At 33.9% G+C, this 24157-nt stretch overlaps 1 protein-coding gene across 2 annotated transcripts in view; it reads right to left on the bottom strand.

The window, feature by feature from the left end:
• The window catches only part of GRID2 (glutamate ionotropic receptor delta type subunit 2), a 1495815-nt gene that overhangs the window by 943554 nt on the left and 528104 nt on the right, over positions 1-24157 (bottom strand). The window lies entirely within an intron of this gene.

The raw sequence follows: 24157 nt of genomic DNA, 5'->3' as shown, positions 1-24157 counted from the left end.
TTTGACCCTATTATGCTTTCCAAAGGTGCAGTTGCCATTAGAGGGATAAACTCCAGGCTTTCAGTATACTGTTTAAATTTAGGCATATTGCTTGTTAAGAATGGAAAGACCAAACATAATGGTAAGGAGCGAAGGGACTGGAATGGAAGGTGGGGTTTTAGTAAATGATGGCCTGATATAAGATAGTGGGTACAGAAATTCAGAGGGCAAGAAGGACAGAAATGAAAATATGATAATAGAAAAATGTGTCATGTAAATTGTTGGTGAAAAAAGCAAGGAACAAGGAAGAATCAAATCTATTGTTTAGTTCTTGAAACTGGATCTCTCTGTAGACCCAGCTGTCTTAAAAAGAAACCAGTAACACAGGAGTAGAGATGCAGATAACAAATTAAGGATCATTAGAAAAAAATTCCAGCTTGGAGGAAAGACTCGTCCACTTTTTACAGTAATTGTTTTAAAGTATCTTTTTTGCATGAGGCTTTTCCTAGTAATTGTAAATATATTTCAAGTGGAAAAAGCCTGAAACATCATGTGACATGATGCAACCTTCAAGTAGACTGTCAACATTGTACAATGAGTGAAAACAATCATTTCACCTTTTCCATATTTAAAATTAGAAAGAAAATTATTAATGTTATATACCTTCTTGTACTCCATTGATCTCTAAGATAGTATTTATTTCTAATCAGGACATTCACTTGCAAATAAAAATAATTCATATTATACTTATGAAGTAATCAGTTCTTAAGACTAAAAAGGTGTGTGTTAAGCTTAATAAAAATCCTATAAACAACAACGGTTATTTTTCTATTTATATTAACATCACTTTCCTTTGACCTATATTTCCAAGGCCATTACACTGGTGTATAGTGTGTATATTTGCAATATTGGAATATGGATTTTGTTTTATTTCTGGAAAATGGAATTACAATATTAGTGATAGATTTTGAATGACTAGAATTAAGTAAGCAATGTCGTATGAAGAATCAGAAAGTAACAAAAAGAACATGGGAAACCATGGTCATCTAAAGTGATTGAATCTATTAGTAGACAATATACATGCATATGGCATATATGAATACTATAAATAATAAATATAGTAATAATAACAAATAATTTTTTATCAGATGTGCAGGGCTATTCGCCTTTAAGGTAAAGACAGGTACCATATACATCTTTCTCTCCTTTATACTGTGGTTTCAGGGAATTGCTTTATCTCTAAAGTGACATACAGAGGTAGAAACTTAATTGACAAATAGGACACAGCTCATTAAGTCAGTCATCTTTACACTACAGTGAATAGGACATTCATTTGTCATTCTGTCACTAGGTAGCTGTAAGAAGTAGTTTCACAATGCTAGATTTGGGACATCCAAAAGGCTTACAATTAATTCTGTATGGTTATAGTTTCAAAAAGGCTTTTTATAAAGAATAGCTTCCAAGTGGGAATAGCAGACATGCCAGAACTTTTATTGAATAAAACTAGTTTGGTGACTACAATTTATATTTGAATTTTTATCCTTTAAACCAGATGTAGAAAACACAAAATATTATTTCCTTTCCAAATGGATATTTGAAGTAAGAGCTAAGCAGAATACTCAATTTCATTATGGCAAAGAGAGTGGCAAAAATAAGACATTGTTCTATAAACTATAAACTTTCCATCTTCATTTAAAAAATTTTCCCAACTTTTTAAAGATTTTTTTATTATTTACATTAATAATACATTTTTATTGAGATAAGTTTTGAAAACTTGTGTACCTTTATTTGGAAATACGAGTATATTATCCTGCACTTGTTTGTAAAAGTTTACTATTGTGTAATTTTTGAAAATATATAAAGTTTACTTTTTCTGAATTTCGTATCATCTTGTTTACTTAGATTCTAATTTAAAGCTAAGTATCCTCAAAACACAGACACACACACACACACACACATGCTCACTCACACAAACACACATCACAACTTGTCTCCAGAAATTGCAGTGTTCTAAACATGTATAATTAAATTAGCTGTTCTCATTGTGGTATAAGAATATCACTCTATGTTCCTCAAGCACAGATAAGCAAATATTCTGATGGCTTTCTCAGTAAATGTCTCTGCCCCCGGAGTGATCTTTTCAGCACGGAATTCAGAGAAGGGAAAAGGAAGACAGTTATATGATTTCTCCTAAATGTAAGAAAGTAGTAATAAGTCTTCTATTGGATTAAATGTCTTGTTCAGCATGAGAGAAATACAACACATTAACTCAAACATTTTGTGTTATTTTAATGATAGCACATACTAATAGTTCTCTACTCTCAAATTTGAGTTTTTGCATATGGCTACTCAAAATAAAGTCTATAGCCCAGAGCACCCCTTGTGTTTAGGGATGATCAGGTGAAGCCACATGATGAAGAAAAGAAAGAAAAAAGGAATTTTGGTCCTCTGGCACTCTAGAGTCATCGCACCACAGATCTGTTCACAGTTCTCGTCTTTTTTATTTATTTCAAATTGATTTTAGATATGGGGGTACATGTGCAGGTTTGTTACATGGAATATTGCATGATGCTAAGGTTTGGTGCACAGATCCCGTCACTCAGGTAGCAGGCATGGTACCCGATGTGTAGTTTTTCAACCCTTTCCCTCAACCCTCCCTCCAACCTCTAGAAGTCCACATTGTCTGTTATTGTCATGTTTGCATACATGTGTACTCAATACTTAGCTCCCACTTATAAGTAAGAGCATTTGGCATTTGGTTTTCTGTTCCAAATTCACTGTTAATTCACCAGACTTATATGTTCTTTAAGCTACTATTGATAGGTAAGAGTTAAATTCACTCAAAAATAATTTTAACAAATTTAATAAAATGCTACCATTGAAATATGTAAATTATATTAAATAGCTACTATGAGTCAGGGTAGGCTCTGGCAAATAAAAAAAGGAAGTCATGTCTATTTATTATATGGAGTCAAAATTCTGGTGAGATAAAATGTCATTTCAAATAAGCATGATAGAAATAAAAATATGAATACTATTTTAATGGAGTGACAGTGAGGATTTAAATTTTCTATGAGATTGGAGAAAGTCAGTGTAAAAGATAAAACAAAAAATAATTTTCATACAAAAGAAATACCTCTCATTAATCCATTCATCTATTTATTCAATAGAAATTTATCAAACATTTATTGTGTGTTTATATCCATGTTAGAGTTTCATTGTCTTAATCAATTATTTATTTGACATTCCTTTAATAATCCACTTTGGCACTTCCTGAGTCATATATTATATCACTTAATCCTTCTGTACTTTGTGATGGTCGTGTTACAGATAAGGAACCTGAAGGTTAGTGAGCCGAAACAACTTGTCCATAGTCACTCAGCTAAATGTGGATCAACAAGGCTTGAGTCATGGTCTATGTGAGTCCAAAGTCTGTGCTATATGTCAAGGATTTGCCTCTGCTTCTAAGAAGTTCACATCCTTGCAGAGCAGACCAAGCACATTATAAGAAAATGCAAACACTGGCATATTAAAGTACAAAGAATTTACAGCAGAACAGAAAGAATGATTGATTATTCCTGGGTTCATGGTAGGAAGGCATAAGGGAGAATCACAAAATAATTAACAATGAAGCTGAAACTTTAAGGAAGGGTAAAAATTCAGGCATAACATGGGAGAATGAAAGTTCCTAGCAGAAGAAAGAGTATGTGCAGAGGTAAAGAGGTGTGAAATAGTGTGGCTCTTCATAATATTCCAATGTGGTTACAGCAAAGAGTATGCCACGAGGAGCTACAGGAGAAATGGTGCAGAAACCCAGGACATGGGGACTTTCAAGAAGGAGGGCATGGTTAATGGAATCTGTGGCCTGGGAGAGTTTAATAATAATGAGGACTGTGGAAAAAAATCATTCCATTTGATGATGAGGAAATTATATCAAAGAGCTTCAGAGTGGGGTCACTGAAGCAGAAATGGGTGAAAGTGGAGACATATTTTAAGACAATTGAAGTGAATGGAGTGAAGCATGTAATTTAAATTTGAAGAGTTTCCCTTCAGCATAGAGTTGTTTATTTTAAGGTGGAAGACAGTTCAGCCTATCTGAGGAAAAGGAGCTAGTAGGGAAGAAGATGCAGAAAGTTTATTAATGATCCAGTCTTCTGGAAGAGGCAGAAAGGGAAAAGAGGAGACAGTACAGATGAAAAGACTGGAACTGGCTGGAGCATGTATTCAGCTGAGAAAAAAAGGTAAAGATTAGGAATTCCTAGTAAAATAGAACATTTTGGGGATGGAAAGATCCTTCTGGTTAGTATAAGTTAAGGCAAATGAATTGAAGACAATGACAAATGTTTTGCTATACAACTGCTCCAAGGAATTTAGAGACAGTTGTAAGAAATAAGTAAAATAATTACAAAGTAGGGTTGAGGTCCAAATGATATTGTTAATAAAATATTATATTATGCAACAATTGTTAGGAAGTTATTACTAATGTGGAATGTTAATTGACTGAAATAAAAATGTGTGCTTCATTTTCACTGTTGAGATAATGAGTAAAAATATTTTATTTTTTTCTGATCTTATCTCAAAAGGGTTGTGTTGTGAGTCCAGGATTTTTTATTCATGGCTCCTGTGTTGCCAAGTCAAAGACAGCACCTGGAATCTCGTAAAAGACAGGATGCTAATTCTGTACTTTGAATGGTGTAGGAAAACAAAGATATGAACTCTTTCAGCCTTGAGATGGGCAGGCAGAGTTGGGGGATTCCCTCTTCTGCATAGCAGAAGTAATCATTTTGTATGTGATCCGTAATATAAGAAAGTACTATGCAGTACTACCATGCAGGACTTTTTGGGAAGTGTAGGTTGATTATGGAAGACTGTTGCTGTAAGCGGAGAAGGAGAAACTGGACCCACCCTAGAGTAGAGAAAGGTGCTTATCCAGTACTGAGGAGGGATACATAGAGATGAATAATAGTAGACATTTCAGCATGGGAATGGAGCCTACACCAGTGGAAGCAGCACTAGTGAAGGAATAGGACCTCTTGGTTTATGGCTCGCTGGAGTCCGTGTGTGTGTGTGTGTGTGTGTGTGTGTGTGAGAGAGAGAGAGAGAGAGAGAGAGAGAATGAGAGAGAGAGAGAGACAGGAATAGGCAGACACTAATGGTGTGACTTTGGAGAAAATCCCAAAGGCCCTATTCCTCACTGAATGAAATGAGGTACAGCCCCAAATGGCCAACAAGGCCTGGGGAAGGCACAATGTCAGCAATGGTCATGGAGGACTGACAATTCCTCCATTTTCCAGATACCATATAAAACCCCTTTTCAGAATCCTGTATTTCTTAGGGAGGGGGAAAGATCTCATAAATACATGTGAGATGAAATTTCCAGCAACCTGTGGCAAGTAGAAGTAGAACCAGATTTATCTACTTATGAAAAATAAAGGATATTTTTATCACCAAATATTATGAATGAAATTCATATTCTTGTCGATATAGACACATACTTTTGTTTACATGATTTTTTATAGACAAATACCTCCCTTACACATGTCTATCCTGCCTTAAATGCCACAAATACACCCCCCTCCACATACAGAGAAAACACAAGTGTTCATCTCTTACCTGAGATTGTCTTTAATTTGCCTATCATTGTGCCTGCAATAAATACTTTAATAATGTTTTTAATGCAACTTAAATTTGTGACCAAAGGCCTGCTTCTTCCCCTTCTGCACAGACCTAATTACTTTATATAATTACCACTCTTTACAAATTTCTTAACAAAAGGACTAAATATTTATGAATTGATTTCTTGCAATTTTTTAGGTGGTCTCAGAAGACTTTCTGCATTCTTTTGCAAAGAAAATACACATTTTTTGATTCACTTCTGTTTTGTGAATGACCGTTACAAAGTTCACCCACTTTTTCACATACTTTCTCTGTAGGCAGGAACTTAGGTGTTACTTTGGCCTCACTAGGCAATATTATGTACTCCTATGACCTATAATAATGGAAAGCATGAAATTTTTAGTTTGGTCCTTGTTTTACCTGTACTACTGATTCATTACAAAGTTGAACAAGTGTTTTAAGTGCTATGCATCAAAACTTTTCTTTAACTGAAATTTAGATATACTAATGTTTGATGTGCCTCTTTCGCATGTTAAACATTACCTACATAATTATCTCTTAATTACATTTTTGAGATTCTTAATATCTGATTATGTAGAAGAAGGAAAAACTATTCAAAGCTATTATATGTGTTATTAAATTGAAGACTAGATTACTCTAAAAATTCTGTAACTCCTGATAAGAAATAACTACAATGAAGTATAAACTGAGCCCTCTCAATGATTTACTATGCATTTTGAATGAACTGTATTTGTCTTTCCCTCATTCCTTTAATAGAAATGTTTTTCTGGTGAGATAGAAATGGTTAAACTACCGTGCCATATTTATTTATTCTTATTACCATCAAGAGTAAAAAATATACTTTCTTATAAGCAAGCATTTTTGAATTGCTACATTTTTATTTAAAGTATTTTGGCTGATTTGTTAATATTTTAAGTCTAGCAGTAATCCACAAGTATATATTACCATTACGTGGCATTAAATGATCATGAAGCCTGATTTGATATCATTAAGGATATTTGCTACTGAAACAATAGATTAATAAGCTGCAAATTTAAAACATTTCAGTAATATTAATTAAAAGTGAACTTGCCTATAATTAAATGATCATGTTTGCTGCCTCTCCTCTCTCATCGTTTGACTTTCATGTGCATATGCACACACCAGTAGCAATGAAATGATTTTAATGCCTTCCTATTCGTGCCTAAAATAAAGCCATTATATGAAGAATTTTCAAAAGACAACTGACTCGCTTAAAGTCTCTGGATATCCAGAAATTTATAGCTCAAATGGTATTTTTGAACACATCCCAATCAACTGAAGGAAGTAAATTGCTCTTGGGTCATGGTGGGTCTCGATTCAACAGCTCTACATTTCAACCTTTTCAACTGGTCACTGACATCTGCAGCAGCTTGCTATATTGTAATAAAATAACTGACCTGTTTCTATCATTTGAGAATTCAGATTCACTTTTCTTGAAATGTCTTAAAAGTGGCTAGCTCCTTAGGAAGAAAAATACTAAAACATATGGGCAGGAAATAAACATGATACCATAGTACACAATCTGGGTTTGTAAAATACTCACGATGAATGTCTGTGATCTTCTAAGTTTATGTATGAACACTGCAAATAAAACCATATCTATATCAATCAATCCTGTTTGTGTTCACTACCAAGATTGTTTATTAACATCCATGAAAAATGTTCAACTATCACCAAGAAGTAAATATGTAACATTTGTTTAAAAAAAGTTTTACAACGAATAAAATACCTGAAACAATGCATATTTTTATAAGAATATTTGTTCAGGTGTGTAACAGAGAATAATTATAAAATACAATATGAATTATGAAAATATTTCAATGTATACCTAAATAGCATCAGTATGTAGTGTGGATTTACTTATAATTATATATTGTATTTACCTATAAACATATCAATATATATTACAAGAAAAACAATGATTTCTTAGTGCTGATAAACTTTGTACATTTTAATAGTTCAATAGTATTAGTGAACTTGCAATTTGAATATTTGTATGAAATACAAAACATGCATTTTTGAAAAACACACAATGTTTTGAGAACCATAAATATAATTGTTTTTGAAAGATTTAAATTTATGGCATATTATGTAATTAATTCTGTCTTCTCAAGTAGAAATCTATAAAATATATTATAATCTTTAATTGCTTTATTACTTCTTGCAATTAAATTTACTGTAATAACCCATGATAAAGTAGATTATTGGAAATTTCAATCATTAAAAATCATAGCAATGAAACAAGGAAAAAAAGTACAAATTATTGTAAAAATTCTTGGTTCTTTACGCCACTGAAATAATCATCTAGCCTCATATTAGAAGCAAATCTTACATAATAAATAATAAATTAAGGTAGAGATTATAATGTCTTGGTAATATCAAAGTAAATATAAGTGATTTTTAGACTATAATAAAGATTGCTTAATGAGCTAAAAGAAAGGACAAGTTGAAAAATGGAGTTGAAGGGGTAAGCAGATGAGAATGTTTCTAGAAGCTGACAATGTGAGGTGACTATCAAAAGCCACAACTGTTTAAATTATTAAAATTACTATTTTGTTATAGGATATGTTTTTCTCCATATTTTAGCCAAGTCATGCCTTTTACCTGTCTTTGACAACTGCTTCTTCCCACTCTCTACCTCACTGCATGGTCTCAAACTTCCTTCCTTAGAAATAGAGTGCATTCCAGGCAGAATTCTGCACCAACTGTTATAAATCCCCAAATCAAAGAATAGATTCCACCATCTCCCAGAAGAGAAACCAGGCCCTGCAGATAAAGGCAGGTACTAAGGAAAAATGCATCTGCTGATGTATCCTATCTGATAGTTAAATTATAGTACTCAAGATGCTTTCAAGCTTGATATCTCATCCTAATACAAACTCAGAAACACCTCTTTTTCATCATCATTAATTGACATCACCCAGTTTCAATCCAATGCTGGGGTAAATGGCATGGTGATGGTAGGCAGCATAGACAGGATACTTATAGCCCTCTATACCCTGGAAAGCTAATGCAAGTGTATTAGTTTATTAAGCCTCCTATAACAGAGTATACACACTGAGTGGTTTAGACAACAGAAATTTAATTCCCACAGTTTTGGAGGCTAAAAATACAAATCAAGGTGTCAGGAGTTTAGTTACTTCTAAGACCTCTCTCTTTGGCTTGCAGATGTCCACTCCCTCACAGTGTCCCCACATGGACTTCCTTATACCCAGCTACACCCCTGGTGTCTCTATATGTGTCTAAATTTTCTCTTCTTATAAAGACCACCAGTCAGATTAGATTAGGCCTACCTTAACCGTGTCATTTAAACTTAGTCTCCTCTTTAAAGACCCTATCTCCAAAATAGAGTCATTCCGGTGTGACTCCAGATCCCAGTAGCCCTCTTCATTAAATTCTCAGGTGGTAATGATGTAGACTGATCAATCTAGTTACCCATTAACTTGACAATAGGCATTGTTCCAAGTGTGGGTATTAGACCAATCAAAGGCCACTCCAAGGCCTCCGATTTGTACTTTGCAAAATGGAATTGAAGAAGTTTTGAGGTCATGGAACTCTATTGCATGATGATCATTTGTTGCTTCCATTTCTCTCACCCCATAGAGAAAACCTTTCTTTAGCAGGAGGGAATAAGGTCCACATGCATATTGAGTAGAAACAATAATGAATTGAGATAGAGAAGAGGAATGAAGAGAGAAAGAGATGTGCAGAGGAAGCAAGGCAGGAAGGGAAGGCAGTAGAGAAAGGAGAGAATTGAAAGCCTAAGTTGTGTCTCTACATTAAGTCAAGCCTAAAACTAGTTGAGTGCTGGTAAATAATTAGCAACTAGATCTCCGTGAAAAAAAAAAAAAAAAAATCCCTGAATGTGTGATTGTGTTTGTTGATTTCTGTGGTGTGAACACTTCCAAAAAGACTGATTTCAAGCTATTTATGTTACATCGATGACTGCGGAAATGGAAGAGATGCACAGTAACATACCATTATTTTCACCATTCAGACACAATATAGATGTAAATTACTTCAATAGCAAAATCTAGTAAGATAAGTGTAAAGTGATGGGATTTGGTTACTTATTACCTTGTCCTTTGACTGTTGACATGGAGATAAGAAAATCCTTTCTAAAGGCATATATCTATGATATATACACTGAATGCACAAATGCACAGGAAGCTAATACTGTCTACTGAATAAAAACATCTATATTATTATTATATATTTTAGTATATTTTATTTTTAAAAAAGAAAGTAAATGGAACATGATTTGTTCATTTGTCACTTAACTGTCCTGTGTCATAAAACAGATTATTTTATTTGATTCCATTCCATAAAATAAACATTCCTTGGGAAATAATTATTTATGACACTAGGCTAAGTATGGAATGGAATATATGTCATTATCAAATTAATGGGAACAAATTCATCAGTATAGCTGTGTATGTAAGAATAAAGCTATATTAAAATTACAGAGATCTGAAGTAGAAGATATCTATGTTATCAAAATAGACATTTTGTTATTTTAAAGAAATTCGTATTTATTATTTGAAGGCAGAAATGCAGCCTAGGAGAAGGGGATTTTAAAATATTAAAGAGCAGGAAAGGAAGAGAAAGACAGTGATAGAGAGGCCAGCGAGATATAATTTAAATCATGCAGCAGCTATTGAGTGCTTATGGCAAAGAAGCCCAAGAGAAAACTGTCACAGAGATCTGCCATTCTTAGAGTATTTGTGAAAGACTGAGCCATGGGAAAATGCCAGGAGCAGAAGTGCTGGAGGTTGAGATTCTGCAGTTTGACCTGGTTGTGTCTACCTAATGCTTCAGCAAAAATTTAGGCAAGGCTCCAAAGGAAGCAGCAGCATAATTAGAAAAGGAAGAGGTTGTCTATTTGCAACACTGACAATGGCTAAAGTCTCAGCTGTCAGCCAAGCAGAAAGAGTTTCCATATGTTTAGCAACATATTCCTTTCTTAAAATGGCCATGGATTGACTTGTGGCATAAAAAGTCAGGATCATAGTGAGAGAAAATGGAAAAGTGGTATCTTTACACTTTAAATGTTTAAAAGGATACCACTGGTGGGAGGTTGTATTGTGTAACAAAAAGTGCTGGCTTTGAAGACAGATTGTCTGCTTAGGATTCAGGACTCATCAATGGGAACATGGGAATCTTTCTATGACTGAGTTTCCTCCTTTGTAAATAGGATACTGCCTACATCTTGGGTTACTGTAATGACTAAATACATGTAAGGCATACAATAAAAATGAGCTCTCTTTGTTTCAAGTATTTTTTTGTGTGGAGAGCTGACTGAAATATTTAAACTGGAGTGCAGTCTAAGCTAGAAGGGTGAGTAAAGAATTCACGTCACTTCATCTTCCCAGAAAGGGGAATTATGAATACATGAGGTGGAGAGTGGGAATGCAGGTGGATAAGATAAAACAAAGGTAGAGAGAGGAGCACAGGAGTCCAAGAATGTAGAAATATAAACCAAAGGGGAAGACCTAATAATCAACTAAAAGCAAGATCTCAAGAGATCAAGCTGTAAGCAAAGGGATATTGCATAGCTATAAAAAAATTATGTCTTTGTAGCAACATGAATGCAGTGGGAGACCATTATCCTAGCAAATTAATGCAGGAACAGAAAAACAAATACTTCGTGTTCTCACTTATAAAAGGGAGCTAAACACTGGGTACACAGACATAAAGATGAGTACAGTAGATACTGGGGACTGCCAGAGGGAGGAGAGAGGAAGGGGGCCAAAGACTCAAAAAATACCTATTAAGTACTATATACTCAGTACCTGGATGGTGGGATTATCTGTACTCCAGACTTCAGCATCACACGATATACCCATGTAACAAACCTGCATATGTAGCCCCTGAACCTAAAATAAAAGGTGAAATTATAAACAGAAATGAAGATGAAAGCTAGACACATCATCCCAGGGAATAAAGGCCAAGTTGGAGAAGGAGGTGGCTATGAAATCTGTAATTTTAACCAGATATTAAAAAGTCATGAATTTAACAGTTTAAGAAGAGATAGATTTCTCTAGTGACAAAAATGGAGGTAAAAAACCTAAATAGCTTTGAGGTTGGGGCTAGAAATGAAGAGCCAGGTGGAAAAAGAGATCAAATAGGGTTCAGAAAGAAGGGCTATGACCATAAAATGGAAGAGACATTGTTGAATATCATAATTATGGAACAGATTAACAGAATAAAAATGCATTCCTTAAATTACTACACACTAGAGCAAAGCTTGTATATGTGATACAAATACATGTTGAAAACCAAATGATAAAGTGAGTTTGTTGGAAGAATATAAAGAGGTCTAGGATGATAGTCAAAGGGATTATCTCTAAAGAAAAATGCATGCAACAACAACAAAATTGCTTCTCAATTGTGTGGTTGCTGCCAGGTGCGCACATGATATCCAGTGTACTCGCAGGGAGTGTAAAAGGAGGGAAAGGAGATTGAGAAGGGTGGAGGAGGACAGAGAGCAGGATGGTATATTTACTATGTTTTTTTTTTTTAATTTTTATTTTTGGTTAGGTACCCCATCTACATGTCCAAAAGGAATAAAAAGTAGGGAGATAACTCCCATTCCAATGTCAACAATAATGTTTACAAAGAGGGGTTGTCAAGTTTCTAAAACAATGCACAGGACATAGTAAGCCCTCTACAGATATTTGATGAATGAAGGAGCAACTTAAAACTTAATTTAATGCTATATCTTAAAGAATTCAAAAAGTGTAGACAGGAAATTGTTACAGGGCTACTGCTTCTGCTCTGTATGAATGTGAGCATCAAAAAAAACCAAAAAATAAACCAAGAGAATAAAAAGAGGTTTAAGACATGGCATTTAGAAAAATCAATCAAAGTGCCTCTATTCCAGTGGTTTTCAGAGTGTGATATGTGGTCCCTGGGAGTCCTCAAGACTTTTCAGGGGACCATCAGGTCAGGACTATTTTCACAATATTATCTGAGATATTATTATCCTCCTTGTTTGCACATTTGTACTGATGTCGCTAGAGCAATGATCAGTAAAACTATTGGTGCTTTAATCCTAATAAGGCCATGGCACTGGACTGTACCAGTTAGTGCTCAACAGCCACAAATTTATTATTATACAAGTAAATAGACAAATGCATAAATCTAGTTTCATTAAGAATGTCCTTATTAAAGCAGTAAAAAAGATACTTTTTAAAAAAGCATTAACCCTTGAGAACAGCTTTTTGATATGCTATGTGACAAAATGAGAAGGAGGCATAGAAATCTTGTGTGATTGTTTGGGAATGTGAGCTGGTCTAGCCAGATTTCTTCATCAAATTCAATCTTTTTTTTTTTTTTTTTTTTTCTTGAGACAGAGTCTTGCTCTGTTGCACATGCTGGAGTGCAGTGGCACAATCTGAAATTTTCATCATTTGCTATGTAGGACATGACACAAGAAAGGCTACAACCAATCTTGATCATACTGTTCCCATTCACATATAGGTATTTAAAGGTGGATGATGACGATGATGATGATGATGATGATTATTATTATTATTATTAGAGACAGAGTCTCACTCTGTCGCCCAGGCTGAAGTACAGTGGCACGATCTTGGCTCACTGCAACCTCTTCTTCCCAGGTTCAAGTGATTCTCCTGCCTCAGCTTCCTGAGTAACTGGGATTATGGCGCCTGTCACCAAGCCTGGCTAATTTTTTGTATTTTTAGCAGAGACGGGGTTTCACCATGTGGGTCAGGCTGGTCTCGAACTCCTGACCTCCAATAATCCACCCGTCTTGGCCTCCCAAAATGCTGGCACTACAGGTGTGCGCCACTGCACCTGGCCTAATCTTTACTTGGAAGAATGACTGACAGAAAAACTAGTAATCTAGATTTGAGTATCTGACAGATTTTTCTCAAAAATGAGTTAAGCTTGTTAATTCAAGGAAAACGGAATTATACTCCTTGTTAAATTTAATAAAGTTCAAAATTTCAAGCAAAAATAGAATTTGGAAAATATATCTACCACAGTCAACTTAATAGATTATCAATAAAGATTTTTTATTAAATCAGAGGTGATATTAATCAATAGGGTTTGATATTATACAATAAAATATGTCAGCATTTTCAAGATCTGCAATATTCAGTGAACCAACATTTTCCAAATGATGAATGCATTGTTACAAAATCATTCATGAGTAAATATGCATTCAAAGAGCACAGTAGACCTATGGATTTTAATTTAGTAGAGTGAAAAGTTTGTTGATATGATTTCAGATTCTACATTGCAACTAAAACTTAAACTACTTGCTGAATTTGGTATAGTATCAAAGAAGATATTCATAATCATTTGAAGGTTATTGTAAAAAATCCTCCCTTTCCAACTATGCATCTTTGTGACACTAAATTTTCCTCGAGTCGTTCAACAGAAACAAAGTACTGAAATACATTGGATGCAGAATCTTCTAATAAGATAACATAAAATAGATTTGTATAAGGGTAAAGTAATATCTTCTCATGATATTGTATTTGTTTTGAAAAATACAGTTATTCCTCATGAAAATGTTATGTTACCATGCAATGGGTTTATTATTTAATATTACCATTTAAAATAATAACATATTTTCACATTTTCTAAGATTAAATTTCAGATACAGCCGACATCAGTAAGTATAGCTCATAAAGACCAAAGTTCTACAGGGCCCACGTTAATTTTCTAAGTGAAAGGAGTTGTTGAATTCAAAATGAGGTTTAAGAATTAAAACAACTAGACCTTGTGTTGTTGATGGCTGAATTTATGAACTTCTGCTTTACCTGCTTTTATATTCAGCTTCTTGACCTGTTTTTATTTTATTATTTTATTTTTTTTTGGAGACAGAGTCTTGCTCTGTCACCCAGGCTGGAGTGCAGTGATGCAATCACAGCTTATTTCAGCCTCTACCTTCCTGGCTCAAGTGATCCTCCCACCTCAGCCTCCAAGTAGCTGGGTCTACAGGTGTGTGTTACCCCTCCTGGGTATTTTTTATTTTATTTTTTGTATGTATGGGGTCTTATTATATTGCCTAGGCTTGTCTCAAACTCCTGGGCTCAAATGATCCTCCAGCCTTGGCCTGCCAAAGTGCTCAGATTACAGGTGTAAACCACCAATGCCTGGCTTTAATTCTTTTTGGTTTTGACTTCTTATCTACAGCCTCATCTTTTCTAATACACATCCCCTAAATGCCTGCCTCTACCACATTTCTTACCACACCTGATGTTTGATATCTGCTCTCTCAGATCTTTAGATACTCAAATCTAAATTATCAGTTTTTCTGTCAGTCATTCTTCCAAGTAAAGATTAGGCCTGGCATGGTGGCTCATGCCTGTAATCCCAGTTTATTTTTTATTTTTTTGTTCTAAGTCTTGTCTTTACCTTGCCTTTCCAGGTAGATGACATTTGCTTCTAGATGGCTCTTCTAGGCAAGCAGAAAAAATACTATTTCTCAGCACCTGCCAAGCTGCCTACTATCTAAAAGGAGATGTACTCTTTGACCTACATTACTGAGTGGTTGTTGTGAACAAATTATATTTTATTACTTTACCTTCCCAAATTTTAGAAACATTTCTAAATAATAGAATAACACAAAATATAAACTTTCCCTTTTCAGTAAGCATATGAAATTTCCTCATATACAACTAAGATATATGAGTTCAACATCCAGTAAATATTATTTATTAATGATGTAAATAACTACCACATTGTAGGAAAAGCTGCTTTCTTGGTTTTTGGTCTCTCCTATAGTAGATGGCGAGCATTGCAGGCATGCCATCTTTGCTTTGTGATCACTATACTTCAAATATTTTGTGGTCACAGATACCATAAGTCCTTTCAAGTAAAACAAATAACTTATGGAAAAGCAGGTTTAGAAACTGTGTACAGTAGCACCAAAACCCTACTGCATGCTGTTTAATGATCCCTAGAGTCTGGGCTACACCACTATAATGAATTTACAAGCATAGCATCATGCAGCATTCTTAAAAATCTAACCATCGTATTTAGAGAGATGGCACCTAGATTTTTCCTAAGGGGTTTTGTAAAGTTGCAAACACTGCAATTTGGTAGTAACTTCTCCAGAAGCATTGCATTAAGGCCAGTTAAGGAGCCTTATTCATTTTACTGCAGCCCTGCCTATTTACACTTTGACTTTGTCTTCACAGTCCTTAGCTGGTATAAATGCAATAAGTTAAAAAGAAAATAAAATTAGAGATGATATTCCTATATATTCCCTCAAGAGGAGAACTCAAAGCTGTCAGAATTGCTAAAGGAAAAAAATTAAGCTATAAATATAAATATATGTATTTGTTTGAATACCATATTGTTAGTGATAAGGTAGCAAAATGAAGTGAGAAGTACAAATGTTTCCCCTTGGGCAATAATTTTTCTGGCTTCTCTTGGCCTACATTGCCACAGAGAACTGGAGAGCATGCATCTAAATGCAGCTTACTTGTAATGCTGCACCTGTTTGTATGAAAAAGGACTGCATCTGGAATGTTAAACTTTCTCTAGCGAAACTAATATTAACTGATATTTAGATTCTTATAAACTAATCATCATCTAAATATGGAATAAATAGTAATGAGTCTTGTGGTCTGGAAATAAAACAATCTAATAATATTAGAAGCACATTGAAAGACATAAATAGCTCTTCAAATGAGCTTGTAACCCTGACTTCTGCATATATAAAATTATAACTGTGGAAAGATGATACAGGTCATCAACTATCTTGTTATTTCTGGAAAATGTATGGTACTTGTTGAAAAAATATGTATTTGGTAAATTTAAACAATTTAAATGTTTTGAGAAAAAAGTGAGTACATTTCTGACAAAAAGATTTCAGTTGGCTTTAAATCAGTGAATTTTACCTGACAGTTCCTGTGGAAGCAAAATTTTGCAATTAACCTTGTTCTATTATGGGGGGGAAAGCAATTACTAGTACAGCCTAGATTAAATGAGGAGAGGAGTTACTAGGAAGATCATAATCTGTCTCTGAGTCAACTCATATAAACCATCCATATCCTATATCTTCTTGATGAGACCAGAGCAGATCTTGGATTCAAGATAAGTTGGGAAAGCAGATGTTTCAGTGTTCATTCTCCATTTGGAATAGTTATTAAGAAGAAAAGAATCTGAGGCCTTTTAGCAAGCAGAATTAACACATTTAGTTACGGAAACAGAGAAACATAATATCAAGAGAAACAAAAATACTACATTTATTGCTATTTTCAATATGTGAATATTGCAGTTGACGCAAGACAGCTTCAAATATTTCTTTGAACTATTCCTTTGATTTTGAACTTGGAAAGATACTACTGGTGAGGGTGAGGCTAAGTATGCTTTTAGTATAAATTATTTAGCTTTGTAGCATAGAAGAAGGAAGGACATATATGCTCAATGAAGAAGCTGCTCAATGAAGGCTTTTAGGATACAAAATGCCCCAAGGAACAAGATTTTCATTTTCACGTAGAATTTCTTGAAGCAACATTTTTGCTTATGGTACTAATTATGAAGAATTAATGTAAGTAACTGAGTTTCAAAAAGACTGTTCATCTGGAGTTTGGGAATAATTGAGGACTGAATAAACTCCCTATGTTTAAAAAAAAAGACACTAAATCATATCAGCATAGAAAATCACTTTCACTAGAGGAAGAAGGGGAGAAAAGAAAGAAGGAAGAGAAGACTATGAGACAAACAGAAAACAAATTTAAAAAAATGGCAGGAGTTAAGCTCTTACTTGTCAATAATAACACTGAATGTAAATGAACTAAATTTCTCTATAAAAAAACCGAGACTGGTTGAATGGATGAAAAAACAAGATCGATCTGCATCTGTTGCATACAAGAAACACACTTTACCTATAAAGACACACATAGACTGGAAATAAAAGTATGAAAAAATATATATTTCATAGCAATGGAAATATAGGCAGGAGTCGCTATACTTATATTGTAAAAATACATTTCAAGACAAAACCTATAAGAAGAGACAAAGAAGGTAACTATATAATGATAAAGGGGTCAATTCAGCAGGAGGATATAACAAGTTTTAAATATATGTACACTCAACAGTGGAGTGCCCAGATATATAACAGAAATATTATTAGAGCTAAAGAGAGAGATAGGTCCCAATACAGTAACAGCTGGAGAATTCAACACCCCACTTTCAGCATTGGACAGATCTTTCAGACACAAAAATAACAAAGAAACCTCAGACTTAATCTGTACTATAGACCAAATGGATCTAATAGATACTTACAGGCCACTTTATCCAAGAGATACAGAATACACATTCTTTTCCTCAGCAGACAGATCATTCTCAAAGAATAGACTACATTTTAGGTCACAAACAAGTCTCAAGACAGTCAAAAAGATTAAAATAATATCAAGCATCTTCTCTGATTACAATGGAATAAAAATAGAAGTAAATATCAAGAGGAATTTTGGAAACCATACAAACACATGGAAATTAAACAATATGCTCTTGAATGACCATTGGATCAAAGAGGAAATTTAAAAGAAAATTTTAAAAACTTTTGAAGCACATAATAATGGAAACACAACATACCAAAACCTATGGGATACACCAAACCAGTAATAAGAGGGAAGTTTACAGCTATAAATGTCTACATGAAAAAAGAGGAAAAACTGCAAATAAACAATCTAATGATACATCTTAAAGAAAAAAAAAGCAAGAGCAAACCAAACCCAAAATTAGTAGAAGATAAATAAAACAAAAAGTTGGTGTTTTGAAAAGTCAAACAAACAAAATTGACAAACATTTAGCCAGAGTAACTGAAAAAAAAAAAGGAGATCCAAATAAATAGATTCAGAAATGAAAAAGGAGACATTACAACTGATACCACAGAAATGCAAAGGGTCATTAGTGGCTACTATGGGCAGCTTTATGTCAATAAATTGGAAAATTTAGAAGAAAGGGACACATTTCTATATACATAAAATCTACCAATATTGAATCAGAAAGAAATGCAAAACCTGAACAGACCAATAACAAGTATCAAGATTCAAGGTGTAATATAATCTCTCCCACAAAAGAAAAGACTTGACGGTTTCACTGTTGAAGTCTACCAAAGACTTGATGGTTTCACTGTTGAAGTCTACCAAATATTTAAGGAAGAACTAATACCAATCCTACTCAAACTATTCTACAGTGGAGGAGGGGATACTTCTAAACTCATACTATGAGGCCTGTGTCACTCTGATAACGAAACTAGACAAAGACACATCAAAAACAGGATAACTACAGACCGATGTCTCTAATGAATATTGATGTAAAAATCCTCAACAAAATACTAGTTAACTGAATTAATAATGCATTAGAAACATCATTCAACATGACTAAATTATTCCTGGGATGCAAAGATGGTTTAACATAGGCAAATCAATCATCATATCAACAAAATGAAGGAAAAAAAAGTGATAATTTTAATGGATACTGAAAAACATTTGTGAAAATTCAACATCCCTTCTTAATAAAAACCCTCAAAAAACTGGAGCTTATAGAAGAAACATTCCTCAACATAATAAAAGCCATATACAACAGACCCACAGCTAGTATCATACTGAATGGAGAAAAATTGAAAGCCTTTCCTCTAGCATCTGGAACACGAGAAAGATGCCCACTGTCAATACTGTTATTCAGTATAGTACTGGAAGTTCTAGCTAGAGTATTCAGACAAGAGAAGGATATAAAGTACATCCATATTGGACAGAAAGAAGTCAAATTATCCTTGTTTACAGATGATATCATCTTATATTTGGAAAAATCTAAAGATTCCATAAGAAAACTATTACAATGGATGAACAAATTTAGTAAAGCTGAAGGATACAAAATCAACATACAATAATTAGTAGCATTTCTATATGTGAACAGTGAACAAAGTGAAAAAATTTTTAAAAAGCAATCCCATTTACAATAGTCACACATACTTTTTAAAATTATTATTATTTATTTTTCATTTTTATTTATTTTTTTGAGATGGAGTCTCACTCGGTCACCCAGGCTGGAGTGCGGTGGCGTGATATTGGCTCACTGCAAGCTCCAGCTCCCAGGTTCATGCCATTCTCCTGCGTCAGCCTCCCAACTAGCTGGGACTACAGGCACCCGCCACCATGCCCGGCTATTTTTTTTTGTATTTTTAGTAGAGACGGGGTTTCACCATTTTAGCCAGGATGGTCTCAATCTCCTGACCTTGTGATCTGCCCGCCTTGGCCTCCCATGTAAAATTAAAAACCTAGGAATTAACTTAACCAAAGAAGTGAAAGATCTCTATAAATATAAAACACTGGTGAACGAAATTGAGGAAGACACCAAAAAATGGAAAAAAAAATTCCATGTTCATAGATTAGATGATTAGAAGAATTAATATGGCTAAAACTCCCATACTGCACAGAGCAATTTACAGATTCAATTCAATCCCTATCAAAGGTACAATGACATTCTTTACAGGAATAGAAAAAAAATCCTAAAATTTATATAGATCCACAAAAGACTGAGAATAGCCAAAGCTATTCTAAGCAAAAGTAACAAAACTGCAGGAATCACATTATCTGACTTCAAATTATACTACAGAGCTGTAGTAACCAAAACAGCGTAGTACTGGCATAAAAACAGACACATAGGCTAATGGGACAGAATATGGGACCCAGAAACAAATCCACACACTTACAGTGAACTCATTTTTTACAAAGGGACCAAAAATGTACACTGGGGAAAAGATAATCTCTTCAATAAATGGTGCGGGAAAACTGGATATTCATATGCAGAAGAATGATACTAGACCCCTACCTATCACTGTTATACAAAAATAAAATCAAACTGGATTAAATACTTAAATTTAATACCTCAAACTATAAAATTACTACAAGAAAACATAGGGGCAATTTCTTGGACTTTGGTCTGGGTAAAGATTTCTTGAGCTACAAGCATAGGTAACCAAAGCAAAAACGGAAAAATCAGATTACATCAAGTTAAAAAGCTTCTGCACAGCAAATGATACAACCAACAAAGTGAAAAGGAAACCCACAGAATGGGAAAAAATATTTTTGAGCTATCCATCTGACAAGGAATTAATATCCAGAATATATAAGGAGCTCAGACAAATCTACAGGAAAAAGTCTAATAATCCAATAAAAAAATGGGCACAAGATTTGAATAATTTCTCAAAAACAGACATACAAATGGCAAACAAGTATATGAAAAGGTGCTCAACATTATTGATCAGCAGATAAATGCAAATGAAAACTACAATGTGATATCATCTCACCTCAGTTAAAATGGCTTATATCCAAAATACAGGCAATAACAAGGGCTGGTGAAGATGTAGGAAAAAGGAAACCCTCCTACACTGTTGGTAGGAATGTGATTTAGTACAACCATTATTGAGAGTCTGGAGGTTCCTTAACAAAGTAAAAATTGAGCTGCCATAGAATCCCTGAATTCCACTGCTAGGTATATGCCTAATAGAAAGGAACATAGTATATCGAAGAGATATCAGCAAACCTGTGTTAGTTGCGGCACTGTTTACAGTAGCTAAGATTTGGAAGCAACCTAAGTGTCTAACAACAGAAGAATGCATAAAGAAAATGGTACAGATACATAATGAAGTACTATTCAGCCATAAAATAGAATGAGATTTAGTCATTTGCAACAACATGGATGAACTGGAGAACACTATGTTAAGTGAAATAAGCCAGGCACAGAAAGACAACATTGCATGTTCTCACCTATTTGTGGGATCTAAAAATAAAATCAATTGAACTTATGAACATAAAATGTAGAAGGATGGTTACCAGAGGCTGGGAAGGGTAAAGAGGGGCTGGTGGCAGTGGGGCGTGGGAGATGGGAATGGTTAAATGGTACAAACATAGATATAATGAGTAAGACCTACTATTTGATAACACAATAGATTGACTATAGTCAACAGTAACTTAATTATACATTTTAAAATAATTTAAAGAGTATAATTGGATTGTTTGTAACTCAAAGGACAAATGCCTGAGGGGATGGATACCCCATTCTCCATGATGTGATTATTGTACACTGCATGCCTGTATCAAAACATCTCATGTACCCCATAAATACATACACGTGTATCTACTCACAAAAATAAAAAAAAGCATAAGAACAAATAGCAACTAAATATTCCTAATCTATTTCTATGATTCTTCTGCTTTAGACATATGACCTTCTAGAAAAATAAGGGAAGCCAGTAATTTTAAATGGTTTAATCTCTCCACTATTGCAGTCTTAGAAAAATGCTAAGCTATCTGATTATGTCATTTCTGTATTCCTGTTTGTAACATTTTTATTAATGTATTCCTGTTTATAACATTTTCATTTTAGTCTCTTAAAAAGTGGCATGAATAAATTTCTTTGCATTAAGAAAAATATTAAACTGTAACAACTAATAGGAAAATGTAAATCACAACTACCTAAGGATTTCTTTTAGGCTACTAATCTAATTCCCATTTATAAAGTAGATGCCAGCAGTTTATGTATGAAATAATGTATCTTTTTAAGTTTTGTGCCTTTAATTTAGCTTCTCTTGCAAGTGTTCATAGCACTTTAATTCCATCACATTGCTCAAAGATATATATTTCCCTGGGACATTTTAAAACTGTAAAATCTCATGGAGGGCTTCAGATAGATTCAAATGTTACATTTCTTTCTTGAGTCTCAGATTTAACCATAATCCTGTTAACAATGGTTAAGGAACAATGTTATTTTGCTTCCAAGTTGCGTGTGTGTGTGTTTGTGTATGTGTGTGTGTGTGTGTATACCTTGCTATAATCAATGCTCTATCCTAAGACTTGAAAAACATTAATCTTGTTTGATATCCAAAATGTCATTCTAATTCTACATTATCTCTTTTCCTGTTTTGTCTGCCAAAGAAGGAAGAAGAGAAAGACAAAATTTCTTTATTCTTTTACAGCATCAAGAACTCTCACAACACACAGTATGAAATAAGAACCAAAGTCGAAACATAACAACACCAAGTCATGTTTACCAAATTTGTAAATCAAACTAAGATACCTCATTAAAATTATTGAAAGCACCAAAGAGCAGCTCTTCAAGGATGCATCACGAAATGCTAAAATTACACATGCTCGCTTGAAACACTTATAATTTCATTGCCATAGCATTCTCAGACACACCAATTCATAAGCAGGACGCGGGCCAGATAATCCATTGTGTTAATCAGTAGAAAAGGAAAGAGTGATCCTGTAATATTTTATTTGTATTGTTGCTGGTGGCAACTATAGAACTCACATAAAGACTAGTCTAAGTGGCTTTAAATAAATCCATAGCATTTCAGAAAGGTGATGATAGAGGTAATAGAGATCTGAGAGGAGAGGAAATGATCCTAAAAGGATAAAGAAAATTGGGGCTAAAGTTCGCTGCTCACCTCCCAACAGAGATTGAGCAGGTATTTCTTTCAGATTACAAAATACAGAGGAATGTTAGTTTACCACCTTCATATAGACAATAACACTCTAATGCTTTATGTCTAATAGAACATGGGCTTCCATGTCTTTTTCTCTATGTTAAAATATTAAAGTTATTTTTTCAAGGTTACATTTGATAATAGAAATGTACATGCAAGCTTGTTCAGCCTTTTGGTTTCAAATTATAGCAGACACAGAGGTAAACCATTTCAATTTAATATTCATTAGTCAAATGGATTACTAACATTCATCTTGATGTGTATTTATGTTTTGGATTATTTTGATTTGCTAAAAGCTAGGAATACTGTATATAGTGCAGAGATCTTGCATCCATATTGCAAAACCAGAATCAATTATCTCAAGTGTAGACTATTATCATAAAAAAGATGTTTCATGCTTGCAAAAACACACATCACTCCCATCTGGTAAACGGTAACTACTAAAATATTTATAAATATTACATCAAAATTCGCATGTCACATGGTAGTGATATTCAATTTTTACGTCTCCCAGTTAAAAGCCATTATGTATTGTATAATACACAGTCACCCATTTGTGTATCTAACAGAAAAATAAATGATTTTCTTAATATCTCCACAGGGATTACTTTCTCATCCTGCTGTGCAAATAATGTCAATATAATATTGAAGGAGGTAAAACATCATGGCTTTCTGAAGTTTGTTTTCAATAATGTAATAGAACAAATTGTTTCTAGATGAGTTTAGGTTCATAATTGCTGATCTCATTTTTTTAAAACATTATTTGAATTGATTGCTTGATTACTGTGTAGCCCTTAGATATCACTCCTAGGAATAAAGCTTATAGTCAAGCTATAAAGACTATAAAGTCAATATAGTCTTTATTTGCCATAAAGACTTTGAACAAAGACTTGAATTCATGGCTCAAACATAAATATACATTGTTTAACCACAACAATTAGGTTGTTGTTAATTTATGATAGAGCATGTATTTGCATGCAATTAAATATGTGATGAGAATAAATAGATCCTAGTCCAAATCCAATTACTTTTTACCAAGTA

This window comes from Pongo abelii, chromosome 3 (assembly GCF_028885655.2).
Source record: "Pongo abelii isolate AG06213 chromosome 3, NHGRI_mPonAbe1-v2.0_pri, whole genome shotgun sequence".
Taxonomy (NCBI): Eukaryota; Metazoa; Chordata; class Mammalia; order Primates; family Hominidae; genus Pongo; species Pongo abelii.
This window is presented reverse-complemented; position numbering and strand designations above follow the sequence as displayed.